Consider the following 20,745-nt stretch of genomic DNA (forward strand, 5'->3'; position numbering starts at 1 on the left):
TTGGATCCACAAATAACTGACAAAATTTACGTCGGCGGAGGATGAACCATTAAATGTAAGGAGTGGTAGACAGTGCAAAGCGATAAGAATCGATGGGCTGGCTCAGAATGCCATGCTTTTATAAAGTGGCAGGAAAAGTGGGCATTGTAAATCATGTGATTGAAATTAAAGGGCCCCTCTAAATATTTGTTTGTCGATATGCACTATATATTTGAAGCGTGGTGTGAGTGTTCTGGACGGAGCCTTAAATATCACGTCCATTTAAATATTACAAGATTATTATTCTGTTATATAACACAAAGATTATGATGTTTTACTTTTTCACTTTTTGTCCCTAAATTAAAACGGCCCTATAAACCATATTGGAAATGGTGGTTGGTGTTCATTATTATGTAGTATAGCAATGCTGAACATTTTATATCTTTTCTCTTTATAATGACATTGGTGGTAATAGTCATAAAATATTGAATAAATATGTAGTTGCCATTTTATGATTTGGTTGTATTTGTTTGAGATTTATTTCATTTTTACAATTTATTTTATTTTGTGCTTATTTAGTTTAGATTCAAAGTTATAGTTTGTTTGATTGATCAAAGTCAAAATTATGATTTGTTAAAATAAATTTAAAATATGTTGGCTTCAAAGTAAAATTTAATTTTGTGTTAGCTCTTCTTACTAATAATAATGTCCCGATTTGAAATATGCAATATTTCACTCTTTACATGCAAAGTTGTATTTAAGAATTATGTTTTGATATTTCAAAGCAATATTTTTTTTTAAAATATGACATCAGAGGTAAACTGTTTTTACAATAATCTCATTTATTTCAAATTTTCAAAATTTTCCTTCAAATGTAAGACTCGTGCATAAAACATGTATATTGTGTCTCACAAGTCCATAATCACCTTTTATAATGAATATCCATATCTACATAAAGAAAATTAAATTAATTTTTTTTTATATTAGAAATGTACACCTCTAAAGATAATTAAGATTAATTTTGGTTCATGAAAGTGTTTTGTAGCTAGTTTATTGCATTTGAGGTTACGTGATTGTCAAATGTTATTTGATCACAATACATTGCAATGCATCAATTGTCCCTTGATTAGGATTTTTCATTAACTAGATGTATTGCGATTAAACATGGAATTCAAGTACAACAAGACTTATTAAAAGCCTTACTAATTCTCACATGTTCATTTAGCATCAAATTTTACTAGATCATAGTTCAACATCATATAAAAACATTTCATACCTAGCATGTGTTCCATGAGTTCTTTCATCATCTTTATATGAAGTTGAACACTTTACTATCATCTTGTAGCCTAGGAACATTTGTTTACCTAATGAAGATTCAACTTTTACCTACATTTTTGTTTTACATTTACTTTTGCATAAATTTTAGGTTTCTATGCAAATGATCACCATTGATAGTTACCATCTCATTTAGATCTAAAAGGCTAGGATAATTAGAATAATTAAGAGGGGGGTGAATCAATTATTCTCAGATCCAAATGTGAAAATTCAACTTCAAACAACTTTATCAAACTCATAAATCCACTCGGCTAATATAGAAAACATCAATAATCCAAATTTATTCATATAAGCACTTAGCTCTATGTTTAGTGTTAGTCTAATCTCAAAAACATGAGTAAATAACATGAAATGCAAAAAACAATGTTCACACATGTATAACATCGAGATTTAACGTAGAAACCTAGTTTGAGAAAAAACACCAAGTAACATGCTCCACTTTTTCACTATTCTGAAATGAGCTCGGTTAAGAGCCAACCCTATTAAAGGTTACAAAGCACACTGTTAAGTGTAATCCTATTTAAGGATTTAATCACCTTGTTAGGAGTGACCTTAACAGTAACAGATTTCCACAATCCATTTGTAAAGTACTGAGTTTTCTGGATTAGATTGTGTTTGTTTATTTCATCAACGTTTCGGATCACACTACATGATCCATCATCAGGATAAGAAAGTGCAGGATAGTAAGATATGCAGACTGGACCTTTCTCAAGAATTATAAGAAGAGAAGGGGGAAGCTCGTAAAACCATGCAAAGCTAAAAATAGAAAAAATAGCAAAAAGGTACCCCCACCAAAAAGTATAAGAAAGAAGAAAAAATGAAAGAAAAAGGTTTAAAAGAAGGACTTTCAATTTGACCTTGTTAAAGGTCTTCAAAACATCCCATTGAAATGTCACCTTAATTAAAGGATTTACAATATGATTGTTATGTTAACTTTGATTAAAGAATTTTACTACCACAATGCTTAGAAAGTAACAACTAGGTTGATTTGATAAAATACAATTCACTTTGTATGTTCAAATCTTTATTTGACTCATTCTTGGTTTATTGATTGAACTTTATTACATTCTCCATCTTTGATCTGCTTGGCAACTCTTCAAGCAATCCCTCTTTCACTAACTTCTCACTTTTCATTTGCAGCTCTTGTTTCACGAATTCACCAACCAATAACCTCTATAAATCATCTCTTATGTCTCCTTAAATAGACAAGTTTAATATTTTGTCGCTTAATCATAATTGTAGATCTTAGGGTTTGATTAGGTTTGTTAGTTTTTTCACCGTTTTGATCTTCTTCTTCTTCTCTTGAAGCTTTTGCAAACTTCTCATTGAATATTTTCCTTAGATCACTTAACAAACTCAATTCATGCATTAAATACTCATCAATCCTTATCTTTTACACATTTTGACCAATCTGTAAATTCAATTATTTTGGCCTCAAAACTTGATTCTTTCACAAACTATTAACATGATGACACTCGGTCATCACTATGTTCTTCAACTCAGTCATCACTAGGTAGCTCAATCACCATTGATTTGTCTACCTTGGCTTACACTGGCTTTCTCGATTGTCAATATCCTTAGACATTACTTCAATTTTACCTTCATCTTGCTCAGTGGTTACCATCACTTGGCTAATACTATTTTGTTTGACTAATACTTAAGTTCCTTAATCTTCTTCTCAGTAATGCTTAACTTCTTCATTGACCTAGTAACATGTTACTCAGTCAAACTTATGTTTTACTCAACTTCTTGACTTCTAATAATCATCTCTTTCATACTTCAACTCATATTTATTCTTCAATACAATGATCAAACAACACATTATCTTGTCAAAAAATACTAATCGATCAAGTACCATTTGTAGTTCCATCATATTGACTCCTTTTTACTCAACACTTAACTAGTTCATCTTGTTATCTTTCTCTTTTCAAATCATCTTCATCAATCAAATAATATGACACTCTACACTGTTAGAAAATGTCTTACTAGTAAAGTTTGATATCAGTGACAACATAACAATTGTTCCAATTGTAGTTCCAACAATCTTCCTCTTTGGCATTGATGGCAACAACTTTAGTTGCCATGCAAAGGCAAAAGTGCTATCTTAATTTTCACTGTCAATTCCCTTTGTGTTCACTATTGTTGGCATTATGATTATTTTTGTCATTAGTGACAACACTTACTCAATTTTGAATGCTTACCGAGCATCCAATGGTTACTTTGTAAGCTTAGCAGTTATGCAGTTTACATCGAGCATTCCTGAAGCTACTAAGTAAATACAGGCAATGTGAAGACCAACAGTGTCTACCGAGTTTTTCACTGTCTACCATGCTTCCTAGTGTCTACCAAGCAGCAAGTTTGTGTCATGAAGATTCAGTGTAAGCCGAGCGTTGAAAGAAGCAGTGTTTACCGAGTGAAGCAAGGTAAACTCAGTGTGCAATATTTACCGAGTGACACTACATCTACCGAGTCACCAGTGGTTACCGAGTTCAGAACTGCATCAAGTGATTAGTATGGACCAAGCCTTCACTTCTACTAAGTGCATGATGATGCCGAGTAATCCAATGGACGCCGTCTATCAGAAGGTCACCAAGTCAGTTCAGTGAACCCGAGTTATTTACTATTGGGCCGACTTTGTAAAGTATTTGTTCACTTGTATTTTGGCCGACCTTGCAATTTTGTAAAATTGAAAGGTATATATGTAAGATGTATTGTAAGATATCACATATGAAAGGAATAGCAAAGTAATGTGAAGTAATTTTGAAAGGTATCTGTGAAGGATTTTCAACAGCAGTTCAAGGAATACAGCAAGGTCCATACAGAAGCAAAAAAGTTATATTCATCACATAAGGTGATCAGTGCGTAAAGGATCTTATCAGCAATTAGTTGTAAGTAGATCCATTGCCTCATCTTAACAGGTGAATCAGTTTTCTAAATCCTCTAACAAGGTAGATTTAACAGTCTTTGTGTAAATCTCCTAACCAAGTACATACTTCATTGTATGTTTGTAGATCCTCTAACAAGGTGGACCTAGCAGTCCTTTGTGCTCCTAATAGGGCAGATCACCAAAAGTGGTCAATGTAAGCCTTAATAGGCCAACTTTATGCTGTAGTATTGAAGTTTTGTGGGTATCATCCCCACCCCAGTTTTACTTTCTATTTGGAAGGTTTCTGGGTCACCAAAATATTGTGTTCTTTTGTGTAATGAATGTTTTACATTTCAGAACCAATGCATGCAGTAGCATAGATGGATGTGTGGTAAATTAATAAAAAGTTTTAAGGTTACTGATTCACCCCTCCCCTCTCAGTAACCTGTCATGTCTTGAATATTTCCAACAATTGGTATCAGAGCTTTGTGGTTCTCAGGATAAAAGTTTGGTAGCTTGTGCAAAGATCTAAAAAGACAAATGGAGATATTTAGACTTGACAAGGCAATTGAAAATGAAAAGCTAGATCTAGAGATGGCCATAGCTCAACTCAAAGAAGCAAAGGAGCATCTTTCCCAATCCTTGAAAAGAAGGAAGGAACTTGCAAGAAAAATGGATGACCATCAGTATGTTGAACAAAAGATTGAAGACCTTTTACCATCAAGCAGCTCAAATGAAGCTAATGAGGCAATCAAGGAACTCCTAGCAAAGAATGGCTCTCTACAGGAAGAAGTAAGAAAACTTAAAAGAGAACAAGAAATCCAATCAATTAGGTTATGTGAAATTTTGGAACAAAGAAATAAGGCAAATGAAGACTTGGAGGCAAGAAATAATCAATCCAATCGACATGAAGACCTCATTGATCAAATCTTTGGAGCAAATGAAGAAATCAGGATTCTCAAAGCATAGAATGAAAGAATAAGAAGTGATCTAAATTGTGAAAGAGAAATTAATGAAAGAATATTGAGAGAACTGAGATGTGAAAAGAAAATTGTTGAAAAATTAAAGAATGACCTAAATACTGAAAAAAAATCAATGAAAGAATGTTGAAATCACAAGAAGATATGAATCAACTGATTCAACAAAATGAGTAGAATCTTCATAAGCAAAAAGATAAAGCAGGACTTAGATATAATGAAGAACAAGGTGAATCTTCCAAGCAAGGTGCAAAAAGGAATCTAAAACCCTCATGCAATCATTGTGGGAAAATTGGTCACACATCAAACAAATGCTGGAGCAATGGAAAAGGGAAATTCAATGGAAAGTGCTATAACTGTAATCAGCATAGTCACAAAGCCAACGAATGCAAGGAGAAACCAAAATTTGGAGGTAATTGTCACAAATGCAAGAAGCATGGTCACAAGGCATCTCAATGCAAATCCAAATCATTCAATCCAGTTAAACAACTTGTAAAGGCAATATTTGGTTGGGACTACAATACCTAGTGTAGATGTCATTATTGTGGAGAATATGGACACACTGGTATAAATTGTGCAAGGCATCACCTAAGGAAGAAGGACACTACTATAAGATGTTACACATGCACTGAACTCGGTCATATAGCTAAAAACTGCATGAATATAGGTAAAATTGAAGATGAAAAGAAAGCAAGGGCTGACAACATAAGGAAACAAATGAAGCAGCAATAGATTCCTAAATCCACTGAAGATACAAGCTCAAATCATGGAAGTGAAGTCACTCAAGAAGTGGGTGACTCCATCCCCTCAAACTAAATTTCTAAGAATGCGTTGGAGCTATACTTAGTAAGGAAATCATAAGCAGTTCCAAGAAATACGAGGAATGTAAATGATCCAATCAGTATTGCAGATACACCAGGATCACAGAAAGGTTATCTTTCACCAATTGCATTAGACTCCGCCAAAGAAAGTGGTTAAAGACCTTAGCGAGCAAGGTTGGGAGTAAAAGGAATTTGGTTCATCTACCGAGTTGATACTCTTGCCGAGTTAGGTTAGTGGATGACAGTCTGTCATGCACTACAACAATATGGTACCTAGCATTGATGGAAAACTTTTCATCAAAATGGGTGAAATTCAACTTCATTTTGCATCGTATCCTCAGAGCAAAGAGATTTCCAGGTGCATTTAAGAAATTTCAAGCGATTTTGAGTGAATTTGCAGTTAGGGAATTTGTTCAAAGGTTTCCATCACTCACTGAGTAGCAATGGCATCCGGAAGCACCAACACTAGCAAGGTGAAAAGAGGATCAAAAATGTTGGTCAAGGGTGTAGAATGGAAAGCACCAAATTTCAAGTTAGTTCCCGCAATGGCATAGGCACTCGAACCTAATGGCGCACAATCAAAAATTCCACCAAAGGTACTTCTGATTAACAATATCTACACTCACTTTAAATGTTCAATTCAAGAGATAGGAACCCTAGAATTATTCAACTCAACTCTGTTGCCTGAATTATTCAACTGTGCCACACTCAACATATTATATTTTAGTACATCAATTCAATATGCATTGTCACATTTGATTTTGTCATTCAATATAATAGATCCTTTATCCTTCACATAACATGGTGCATCATTTCCAAACTTAACGAAATTTATGTTATAGTGTTCTAGCTTTTCAAACTTACTTGTATCACTAATCATATGATGTAAGAAACCACTACCAACTATCAATTTATCATTTTTACTAACATGTGAAATAAGAGAAATTTTCTCAAACTTTTCATCTTTGTTAGATTCATCTTTCATAGCAACATAAACAACCTTTTCATCATGTTCATCATAATCAATTTCATAGTCATCTTTTTTAGCAATGTAACAAGATTTCTTACCTTTTCCCTTGTAGTCTTTGTTACCTTAGTTGTCTCTATTGTCTCTCCTTCTTTGGTATCTATTGTTTTTCATTTCTTACTTTTCATCTCTTTTGGTATATCTCACAACAATAAGACCAAATTTATTGCATGTAAAACATATTATAGGAAGTTTACCTTTGTATTTTCCTTTTTCTCTTGGTAGCCTTCTTGCCAATAATGTTTCTAGATCATCAAGATCATCGTTTGATTCACTATCACTATCTACAAGCGTACTTTTTTAAAATTTTCTCTCTTTTAGATCCCATCAAGGGTTAGTTGAGACTTAAAAACATATTCAACACTAGGTGTATAATTATCAAAACTTGACAATTCAAATGTATTGATTGTACCGATTACACTATTTAGGGTCAATTCATTACCATGTATACATCTCAATTCTTGTATTGCAAATACTTTAATGACATAAATAGGAAGTAAGGTTCTTAATACCTTATTGATCAAAGTCTCTTCAGATATGTCTGCTCTAGCACCTCTAATTGTATTCACCACTTCTTTGATTTGGCCACAATATTGAACAATAATTTGTCCTCCTTTCATTCTCATATCTTTAAACTTTCAGCTATAGCCCTTAACAATTTTTTGTTTCCTACATGAATTTATGCCAACTTATCCCACAATTTCTTTTAGTAGTGCAATCCTTTACATCATCAAATTCAGAAAACTTATGGAAGATGCCATATCTATCATCATTTGACTGTGCTCATGCATCTCTTTTATTTTCTCAATTGTCATGGGTGTAGGAAAGTTTTATTATTCATTGTCCAGGTAGTATAGTACAATATCTTCAACTCTAGATAGATGCAATATCATCAGACATTGCCATGTTGGGAAGTTCTCTTTGTTCATCTTGGGTACTCCTCTCTTGTACATCTTGTTCTTTAGCTTAAGTCTCTTCAAACTTTCCTTACAAGAACCAATTTCTCTTATAGAAATTGTTATAATGATTAGAATAAATGAGAGGGGGAGGGGGGGCGAGATGAATTAGTTATCGTTGGGTCCATATATACCAATTCAACTTATAACAACTCAAAACAACTTAATCAAACTCATAAATCCACTTGGCCAATATAGAAAATCATTAGTAATCCAACTTATTCATATCAACACTTAGCTCTCTATTTAGTGTTAGTCGAATTGTAGAAACATATAACAGTAAATAAAATTATATTTAAAAACAACATTCGCACATGTATGGCACCAGGATTTAATGTGGAAAACCAATTTGAAAAAAAACTACCAAGTAACATGCTACCAATTTTTCACTCTTTTGAAGTGATCTCAGTTAAGAGCCAACACTATTGAAGGTTACAAAACATTCCATTAGGTGTGACCCTATTGAAGGATTTAATCACCCTGTTAGGAATGGCCTTGTTAGAAGTTTTCAAAACATCCCATTAGAATGTCACCTTAATTAAAAGATTTACAATATGATTGTTAAGTCAACCTTGATTAAAGATTTGACTACCACAATGGTTAGAAAGTAATAACTAAGTTAATCTGATAAAAGACAACTCACTTTGCATGATTAGATATCTATTTAACTCATTCCTGGTTCATTGACTAGACTTCATCACATTCTCCATCTCTAATCTTCTTGGCAATTATTCAATCAATCCCTTTTTCACTAACTTCTCACTTTTCCTTTGCAATTCTTGTTTCACAAATTTTCCAGCCAACAACCTCTATAAATCATCTCTTATGTCTCCTTAAATAGACAATTTTAATCAATTGTTGCCTAAACATAATTGTAGATCTTAGGGTTTGATCAGATTCATTGAATTTGTTCATCTATTTGTCCTCCTCCTCCTCCTCCTCCTTCTTCTCTTGAAACTTTTGAAAACTTCTCATTGAATCTTTTCCTTAGATCACTTAACAAAGTCAATTCATACATTAAATACACCAACTCCATAATCCTTATCTTTTATGCATTTTGACTAATCCATAAATTCAACTGTGTTAGCCTCAAAACTTGTTTCTTTCACAAATTGTTAAAATCCTAACACTCAGTTATCAATATGTTCTTCAACTCAGTCATCACTAGGTGGCTCGATCACTAGTGTTTTGTCTCACTTGATTTACACTAGCTTGCTCGACCATCACTATCCTCGGTCATTACTTTAGTTTTACCTTCATCTTGCTTAGTCATTACCATCATTTGGCTAATACTATTTTTTTCAATTAATACGTAAGTTCCTTAATCTTCTGCTCAGTAATACTTAACTTCTTCGTTGTCTTAGTAACCTATCATTTGGTCAAACTCATGTTTTACTCAACTTCTTGACTTCAAACAATCATCTCTTCTATACTTCAACTCATCTTTTTTCTTCACTTAATACAATGACCAAACAACACATTATCTTGTCAAATACTAACTGATCAAGTGCCCTTTGTATTTCTATCATACTTTTCTCTACTCAACACTTTATTAGATCATCTTGTTATCTTTCTCTTTTCAAATCCTCTTCACCAATCAAATAATATGACACTCTACATTGTTAGAAAATGTCCTGCTAGTAAGGTTTGACATCAATTACAACACAACAATTATTCCAATTGTAGTTCCAACAATCTCCCTCTTTGGCATTAGTGGAAACACCTTTAGTTACCATGCAATGACAAAAATATTCTCTTTATTTTCATTGTCAAATCCCTCTATGTTCATTGTATTAGATATTCATTAATATCCTTAGGTTCATTATGATTCTCATCCATATAATCTCTGATATATGCTCCCTCTTTACTTCTTTATGCTTCTCTTTGTGATACCAATTGTATTGGCTCCCTCTGTGTTATTGGATGGTAACTTGACATTCATCTTCTCCCACTTTGACAAAAATGCCTAAGACATCATCCTATGTACACATTTCCTTCTTTATCTTTTGTACTAACTAATCTTTGAATTATATCTCCCTCTTACGTCTTTGTTTATATTTGTCCTTGAGTGTGTCACTATGTGTCTACTTGAAACTTTATCAACTCATACTACTATCATTCTTTTTACAGCTTTAGGAAGTTCCTAAAGTGTGACCTCTTGCATCAATCTATAAAATATTTAGATCATAACAATTGATGCAATGCTGCATCTCTTCATAGTTTTCTTCAGATAGGGGAATGACTCCTAACTTACCTCTTAGATACACAAATGAATACTTGGGTAGTGCCTTAGTGAATATATCAACTATCCATTCATTTATATTCACATATTCTAGGCTCACTTCTCTTTGTCTTGCATGATTTACCTTATGTAATGATACTTGATTCAAATGTGCTTGGTCTTTGTGTGCATTGTAGGATTCTTGGATATGTTTATAATAGTTGTGTTATCACAATATATCACCACAAGTTTAGTAATCTCTTCCTTCATACCTTTCATCAATTACTTGATCTATACTATGTTTGAGCAGTTAACTGCGATTGCAACATATTCATCTTCTATCGTAGATTGTGAAATACAAATTGGCTTCTTACTTGTCCACAAAATCAATCTCTTTCCTAGGAAGAAAGCATCTCCAGTTGTACTTTTTCTCTCATCAATGTTTCCAGCCCAATCAACATCTGTGTACAATTTCAACTCAAACTTGTCATTCTTCTTATACCATAAACCATAGTCTCATGTTCCTTTTAGATATCTCAATATCCTTTTCACAACCATCATGTGATTCTTATTGGGATTAGCATAAAATCTTGCAAAACTTCCAATAGCTAACGTAATGTTAAGTCTACTATGAACGACATATTGCAATTCACCAATCATTGACCGATACAATGTTTGATTTACTTAAGTAGAATCATCATTCTTTAAAAATTTATGTCTAGTAACCATAGGTGTTCCAATTGGTCTTGAATCTTCCATTTCAAATATTTTCAGTATCTCCTTGCTATACTTTGATTGTGTAATATATATACCATCTTTCATTTGATAGACTTGCAAACCAACAATTTTCTTTATCTCTCCAAACATTAAAATCTCAAATTCTTTCTTCATCTCATTATCAAATGATTGGTACAACAAATCATGTCCTCCAAATACGATATCATCAACACACATTTTAGCTAGAAATATCTTATACTCAAATTCATTTTTCAAATACAAATTGTTGTTATCATTAGTTTTTAGAGTTTTTTTTAAAACCAAATATGTGTTGAGAACCCTTTCGAACTCCTCTCTTGAAAAGTCAATATGGGATCAACTCCAAGATTCTGGGTGATCTTGCAACCTAATGGAATCTATTCAGTAGAAGATAAATGTGAGTGTTCACGAGGAAACCTTTGCTAATTCTGAACAATTTTGGATAAGATGTTGAATTTTCTTGCTATCTCAAAAGAATAACCACACAAAAAAAAAAATATTTTTTGTATTTTTTCTATTTTATAATAAATGTAGTTTTAACTATGCAACTATATGAATTCTTAAACTAACCAAGTGTTTGTAAAAGAAAATAACAAAGATAAGGTAACAAGAAGTTTAAGAAAATGACTTGAAAAGTAAATTCCTAAGGAACATAAGCCATAGAAACAACACATCTACAAATTAAGCCTTTGAAAAGATCAATAGGTAACCAATGAAAATAGTAGAGATGCTTCCTTAATTGCACTAATGCAATTGTAGATGGGAATTTAGTAACCATAAGATGTTTCACTTTTCATCAGATCACAAGGCCATAGAAAGTGTGCTCATGCGAGACAAAAAGCTATGTAGGAACAATAGGGTGATCTCTTCTCCAACTAAGTATGTTAACAAAATTTGTAAACACATAGCAAACACCAAAATTAAAAGATCACTCAATCAAAACAACACAACAGAACTATTGGCTCCATTACACTCCATGAACATACATTCACAAAATATAACACACTCAGGAAAGAATGACTACACTCTGAATGAGAGCACCAATAACATATATTATTGCATCAAAATAATGGCCCATAATATATATTTAATTCCTCAATTTATAATAAATCTTCTCTTCAATTTGTGTTGAGAGAGAGAGATCTCTTCATGCAATTATATGCTTTTAAACTAGTAAAATAAATCTATTTATGTACAAACTAACTCTCTAACTGGTGCTAAGTAGGACTCTACCCATATTTATATTATTTAATGAGTGTATGAACCTTTACATATCTTAAAACAAATAAAAAATGAGAAAATAAGAAGAAGAAAGCCATTAGATGATGTAGGAGTCTCTGAAGATGCCAAAAATAGAAGCTCAACCTTCTCTAGAGGTTTGTAGGAGTTAAACTGCCATCAGAATGCATTTTTGATGCACGAAAAACTCTGAATTTGGAACTAACAGTTAACTGTTGGAACACCTCTAACTTCTTCAAAAACTTCTGACACACCTTTAGAGAACTATACCTTGGGAGAAGTGCACCTTGGAAGATAGGTCCAAAAAATGCAAAATTTTACCAAGTGTCAAAATTGAAATTCTAGCTTCTAGGTCTTGTTCCCCTTCATACCAGAGCTATGTCTAGGTATTTGCTCTTGAATTTCTCTATAATTTTTTTCACTTGAGTTGCACCTAAAAAATCTAAAGCATCATATTTATCCTTTACTTTTTGTCAATAGTTTCCCACCTCTATGCGAGTCTCTACAAAATCTCCCAATTTCCTATCTGATTTTGCAATGCCTCTTCTGTCTTAAATACTCATTTGATATCCTCATTAGTGGAAGCTTCTCCAAAAGGCTTCCAAAATTTTTCAAGAACTGCTTACACAGTCATTAATTTATACCTTGAATCATATTAAAAAATGTCCAGGAAAACATCATTGTAATGTCTCTTTCCCTCTAAAATCTACTCTTGGGTTTGATCCTTGAGCTTATGAATATCTACATGTAATTTCTCTATTACTTTATTACCATCCACAATCTTCTCTATCTAATCATCTATCTTATCTAACTCATCGACAATATATACATTCATCAACATCCAATACCTTTGACCCTTTATTTATTGTAATGCTTGCAAGTCTTTATTCTAGGTATGTACTTTGTCCATTAAGCCAAAAACTTGGTTCAATATAGCAACCGACTTATCTACATTATTCTGCATGTGGTGTAGTAGTTTAATATTTCCTTGTATGATTTGCATACCTTTCTCTTCAAAACTTTCCTGCCATTGCTAACAAGCCTTCAAAAAGGGATCTAATTGTACATTCTCCTTATCCCTCTTATCGAGTGCCACTCCTAGAGTCTCCTCAAGATTTTCAGGATCCAACGAACCAACTACTTCATGCAAATAACCTCTTGGGAATTCATTATGCTTTTAGAGCTTTAACACTTCAGACACATCTTGTTCTAAGTGTCTAAACACTTCTTTGATTCCCCTAGTGACCATCAATTTGGTAGTATCCACAGTGGGTTTTCCATATAATACCTCTTTGATTTGATAATATTTTGGGGTCAACTCATTAATAGTTGCATGTAGAAAAGGGATAGCAACATGGGCAAACAAGTCCTAATTTTAATCACTCATAATGAAGGCTAATGTTTATGCATCACCTGCAGGTGGCTCTGCCTTTGTGTCTAACCATCACCTCTTTCCTTAGCCATCTTGGACTATCTTCCATTAGAGATTTGTCCTTAGATGAAGAAGGAGCTTGTACCACTAGGCCTTTTCCCTTATCACTCCTCTCCAAGGTCCTCTCCTTTTGTGAGAGATCCATATCAGAAAACTCTATGTCTGTTGAGTCCACAGTCCTCACCTCTGTATTTTGGGAAGTCTATTGAGGTTCCTCATAGACTTGTCCCTCCTCTAATACTTCATCGACAAGTCTTTGTTGTGGTTCTTCTTCTTGTTCAACTTGTACTTGTTCTTCATTACTTGGAGGGAGAGGAGTAACTAAACCTTCATCCAAACAAGATAAATCTTAACTTGATGATGGTGGAGCAATTAAAGGTCCTTGTGGCTGAGGCAGAAATTGACTCCAATCCTCTTGTGGAGGTTGATTTGTTAGGGTATCCCTTATCTTGTCACCTACTAGCTCAATGCTTACAAGCATGAAATCAAAATATGAAATCTAAAGACATCAACCCCTTGGTCCTCTTGCTCATCAATCTATTGTTGTAACTCATCCTTCAAAGTTGTAACTTGAATAGGTTGTGTAGGAATGGATGGTGGTGTTATAGTGGAACTTTTTCTCTGTTCTACCTTTGTAGCCCTAGCAAGACAAGTCCTTTGACTTAAGGGAAGGTTATCCTCTTCATCTTCATCATCCTATTCTTCTTCCTCTAGGATTGATGAAAAATGAAAAACATTACTTATCACCTTTTGTGTCCTTGTCCTTTTAATTGGAGTTTTCATCTTTCTTTTCTTGGGAGTTGATGGAGAGGCTTCTTCCTCTTGTATAGGAAAACACACTTCCCGTGCTTTTGCTTTAGCCCCTTGCTCTTGTTCTAGTGGTGGCACTAGTATATTATCCTTAGTTTTGACGACTTCTACATTTGCTACCCCTTCTACATTATTTTCCCCTTGGTGCTCTGGTGCTTTAGTTGCTTCTTCTTTAGGTTGAGCTTGCTGAGGGGAAGCTCTTTTCCTTTAGTTCTTACCCTTCTGTGCCTTGAGGTATCCAACTTCTCTATCAAGCTAATGCATAGTTTCTTACCTTATTAGAGTCTGAGTTGTGAATGTTGGCACTGTCACCTTTGCTCTACCTTTTATTGGGTAGGCTATAGCTTGGGAAACTAGAGTTTGTGGGATTGGATCTAGCTTGAATGGTCTCTTGATCCATTCATTGGTTAACTAAATGACATGCCTCACCCTATGATTGATATCTGCATTTTCTTCTCTATCAATCTCTGCATTCATGATAGGCCGATCATTTATCTTATCTTAGTTATATAAGGGATCCAAGACATCTTTAGTATCTTGTTGCAAAATATTTAATGGGACCTTCAATTTCAAGGCACTTCCTACCATATAGAGAGTCATCCTACAATAATCCCTTATTTGAACTTCATAGTCATCCACTACATTCATCCAATGATCCTCTATGGCATCTTTATATTGGAACTAGTTTCCTGCCAAGTACTGAACTCTATCAATGTTATCAAAATAGAGATGAGGAGAGTTATAATCCTCAAAGGGATATTGATCCTATTTAGACTCAAAAGTTCCAATATCTTGCTTCTTTTGAACACCAAATAGACCTATAGTGATGGGTCATACCCAAGTCTTCTTATGTTGCTTCCTTACTCTCTCATATGCAGATGAGAGTTGTCATGCAATCTCTAGCAATATAAGTCTATCACATGGATAATAGGGAGTTTCTTTGGATTTATAGTTGTACCTGCTACTCTTAAATAGGTGAATGTCTTGAATTGGATGAAGTAGGTGCTTATTTTTGTAATCTTTGCTACTGCCTCTTTTGACATCCTTTTTGCATAATCTTCATCAATGAACTAGATGATTGCAAAAATGAAGGCATCATTCACTATTCTATATTCCTTGCTATGATCTAAAAGATTTTTCCTCACCAATTGGGGGTATATCACATAAGGCCATGCATTAGCATCTTGTAAGTTGCCATTTCTAAACAACCCCAGATAATTTTTTGCTCTTCCAACTAATAGGTACACCAAATAAGATGTCACATAGAACCTTTGGCTATTTTTGACCACCACTAGTTGTTCATCTAAATTCTTACTAAGAATTTAGCCCCAGCCAATTGGCATCTTCATCGTTATGATGGTTTCAATGAAGTGTACCATCCATATATTCAAGTGTCCTACTATTGGCAATCCCATGATTATACTTAGGAGCACTATAGAATGTTCGATATCATATTTCATATAATCCCTCATCATATCTACTTTTCCATCTTTTTTCCAAGATGAGTCTTATCAATGAGATATGAGGATTGGATAATTTTTTATGCTTCCTCTGCATGCTCTCTATACCACCTTTTTCTTGATGATATGTCACTATTATATGCTGATTTTCCCTTAGAAGATGGAATACTTTCTCGATGTTCTGAGGCCTCAGATCTAGGATGATCTCTCCAGTTATGCTTTTACAAATCTTTCCTTTGAAACAAAGTTTTTTTCTAATTCCGTAATCAACTTAAAAGACTATATTGAAACCTAGTGTGACATTGCATTTAGTAGCCCTGATCTGATGAGTGCAGATACCATTGGAAACCTCTCAGTTGGTTTGTTGCATAGGACTAAGAATGTTTTCCAGTCAATATGGCCTAGCTCAGTGTCTTAGATCTTTGAATATGCATCCTAGAAGTGTGACTTTGATGGAACACCTTGAAATTTGAAGACCACTGGTTTTAGAGTCATCTTTGTAGCAAGGGACGACAAGGAGGAAGCCATTTATTGTGCCCAAAATGGACATCCATTAGTCCATAAGGTGAAAAAAATCAATTTAAATAAACCCTAATTACTAGAAATTATGACAAAAACAAACCCAGAAACCTTAAATCCTAAAAATTGTGACAAAATACCTGAAAAAACCTATAAAACACCTCTAGAAGAAAAAAATTTGGCACACCTTGTGCACCTTAAGGGTGCGCTAGGTGCACCTTTCCCCTTTTTTACACCTTCAACACTAAGGGTGTGCACCTAGCACACCTTGTGTGGTGCGCTAGGTGCACACACTTACAATGTACAAACTTGTTTATGAATACCCACTTTGTTCCAATCACATTCTTATCCTTTGACTTTGGTACATATGTAGATGTTTTGTTCTTCTCTATTTGATCAATCTCCTCATTCATATCTCTAATACAATATTCACTATTCAATTCACCTTTAACTATTCTTGGCTCAAAGTTACAGAGTAAACACATATTATTCTTCAACTTGTTTCTTGTCATGACTCCTAAATCTTTGTCTCTAATGATTTGATTTGGTGTATGGTGTCTTCTCACATATTTTTGCTAAAATAGGTTCATATCTTCTTTATCCTCATTGTATTCACTTAGTCTAGCTTGCTAATCTTCTCCATATATTTCCTCCTATAATTTAGCTTCCTTTGTCTAGTGTTCGGTCTCCTATTTTTGTGACTTAGCTCCTATAGCTTGATGTTCATCAGCTTGCTAACACTTGATAAAGCTTTTCTATTGAGACTCAACAGTGCCTTTCTGCTGATGCTCAACAATCCCTTTATCTTCTTTAGGTAAGGTACTTGGTTCTCCTTCATACATGCATATAGAGTTTCTATAATCTTCAAGTTCCTTTTTACATTTTTCTTCATTCCTTTCTAAAAAATCACCAACTTTAACATTTGCACTTTCCACAATTTTGTTAGCATTAGTATTCAAACATTTGTATGCGTTGCTTTAAGTTGATTATCCTAACAATATACCTTCATCACTCTTTGCATCAAGTTTTCCTTTCCTTGAGTCTTTCAATATATAACACTTGCTTCCAAATACTTTAAAACATTTGACATTAGGTGCATAGCCATATCAAAATTCAAAAGTGATTTTGTTTGTACCTTTCTTGACTTGAATTCAATTAAGTGTATAAAAAAAGAACTTACAATTTCTCTCTAATAATTTTGTAAAATATTCTTCTCCATCATCAATGTTATTGCACAATCCATGATTAATTTGTTTCTTCTTTCAACTATCCCATTTTTTTGTGGATTCCTTGGCTGACATTTGTCTTTTGATTCTTTTATCATTGTAGAATATATTGAACTACGAAAAAATAAAATTACCTCATCTATTTGATCTCAAGAATTTCAAACTTTTACTTGTTTCTTTTTCAACTCTAGCCAAATACCACTTAAACATTTGAAAAGCATCACATTTTTCTATAAGAAACATCAAACTCATCATTCTAGAGAAATCATCAACAAATAGGATAAAGTACTTGCCACCATAATAACTTTGCACTATAATAGGACCACATAAATCAATATGAACCTACTCCAAAATATCATAATAAGAATAGGTCATTCTCTTGAAACTATATTGTATCATTTTTCCCATTTGACATTGTTTGCACATCACTTTATTAGATTTTTTCAATCTTGGTAATCCTCTTATGCTTTCTATCTTACTAATGCTTACCAAATTATCAAAGTTTACATGACATAACCTCTTATGCCATAACCAAACATCTTCAGATTGTGCAAATAAACATGCATTTTCATATAGGTCTAGATAGAACAAGTTACCTCTTATTTTCTTTCCACTTTCAATCAATTCACCAATAGCATCATATACTTTTTCCTTCTTATTTTGAAATTCAACTCGGTAGCCTAAGCTATTCAGTTGTACCACACTCAAAAAATTGTATTTAGTCCATCAACCTGATATGCATTGTCACATATCATCTTTTCTCTCAATATAATAGATCCTTTAACCTTCACATAACATAGTGCATCATTTCCAAACTTAACATAACTTCCATTATAGTGTTCTAGCTTTTCAAAATTACTCGTATCAGTAATCATATGATGTGAGAAACTATTGTCAACTATCCATTTATCATTTTTACTAACATGTGAAATAAGAGGAATTTTCTCAAAAATTTTATCTTATGATTGTAATGCCTTGCCAAGGGATCCAAAAGATTTAACCTAAAGTTTTACTAAGTTGCCAACATTCTTTTTTTTTTTGAACAAGAAGAATAACATACACATCAAACACATAGTAACAGAAGCAATAACATACAATCAACTAAAAGCATACATAAAAGGTTACATTCCTTAAGGATCCCATGATGTTGAATCACATTTAAATTCAATTAATATTAAATCCATCAAATACCACATCCATATGAAAGAATAATTATAAAGTCCAATGTCCATTTAAATAATATACATTTGTTTCAAATGCCTCTTGGAAAATGAAATTTAGAATGTTTAATCATTCACTGTACATGTCACAGGGTATGAAAGGCTAAAAGAATATACATATATAGAAATAGAAATACATCCTCCTCCTCGGATCCATGATACAAGGTACAATAAAATAAATGAAACCATCCACTATACATAATATATCCATCAATCATAAAAGGTACAAACATCCATCATAAAATATAACCATCCATCATAATGATACATAGATAGAATAAAAGGAAATGTAGACAAGAAAGCTCCAACTATAGTTGTAGACACTCAAAAATGGTTTGCATCTACTATTTCATCAAAATGAAGCACACTTTTTGAAAGTAAAAGCCTTCACTTCATTCTAATTGGTCTTGATCTCATCTCTTAGGTATTCTTTCATTCATATCTTCATTCACCACCATGATCATGTGTTCTGATACACAAAATCATCTTTATCTTGCATTCCTACATTCCTGCATTATCCTACACTGTTTGTCAACCTTCTAGGTCTTTCCACCTAGTCCAACCTCATTTTGACCCTTTTTTGACCAATTTTGACAAAATTTTACCATTTTTGACTGATTTCACTCATGTTTAGACCTCTTTCCATCATTTGGGGTATGCATAGAAAGTTTCAGGTCATCCTGAGTCCAATCGGGCTATTTTTGGCCCTCAGAGCCTTCTAGGGCGTAGTCTGCACTTTCAGGGTGCACTTGGGCTTCCTAACTGCACCATGAGTATAGTTGGTACTATCTGGGTGCACTTGGTAGTCTAAGAACCCATTTTGGGCTTTGAGACAACATTTTGAGGCTTCAACAATGTCCTTAAGTACCTGGATAGGCCCCCCTATCTTAGTATGTCCTGATTTGCATCCTGCATCTTCTAGCCATCCTTGTCATCACTTAGGACACCATTCTCTATAGTTTAACCTATATTCTGCATCTCCTAGCCCATCATAACATCAACCCTAGCATCCTGGCTTCCTGGCATAGCAACTTGACAACCACCTTGCTTAGAATCAACAACCCTTCAACCCAACCTCCCAATTGCACCATGAAATTACCAACTGCACCCAAACTAGCTCCAACTACACCATAGAAATAGTTGGTACCATTGGAGTGCACTTGGTGCTGCTAGAACATAGTTGGGCACCTGTATGACCATTTGAGGCCTTGAAAGTGCCTTTTAGGGCCCCAAAACTGCATTTAGGAGCCTCTATACCTCCTCATTCTGCATTTGACCCAAAACTACATCTTGCACCCAAAATCTCATTTTACACCTTAGGACCTTTGTATATTGCATATCCAATCAGAATAACCACTTTTTTGAGTCACCTTAATGTCATTTTGAACCCCCAAAACCTTTAAATTTAGTCAAAAATCTGAACATAGTATGAGTCCTAGAGTATCTCCTAGTGTTGATGGATGATGGATCTTGACTAGTCTTTTTATCTTTTCTTATCATTTTCTTTGGTCAAATTCTATCTATGTCTTGATAGATTTGACCTTGTCATCTTTTATCAATTTGATTTTTTTGTCTTTTATCAGTTTTTTGGTCAAGATCCAAAGTCTATTATCACAAGGTTAAACTCTTAGACAAAATACTTTCTAAAGATCTCACTAGTTCAAAACCTTGCATATACCTTTATCATTAGCATAATCATATCCCTAGTGTCCCTAAATGTCATTTTAACTCACCTTAGTGGTATATCCCACTCATATTTCATTGTTCAAAAACCTTAGCATCATTTCCACTATCAAACCCTATCAACCTGTCTATCAACCAATTTGTCTTTTTGATCATTTATCCTCATTTTGCATATCCCAAACATCATTATCAACCCTAGAAAACCATTTCTTGCATAG

Source organism: Cupressus sempervirens, chromosome 5 (genome assembly GCF_028749045.1).
Source record: "Cupressus sempervirens isolate cs-2001-9-10 chromosome 5, ASM2874904v1, whole genome shotgun sequence".
Lineage (NCBI taxonomy): Eukaryota > Viridiplantae > Streptophyta > Pinopsida > Cupressales > Cupressaceae > Cupressus > Cupressus sempervirens.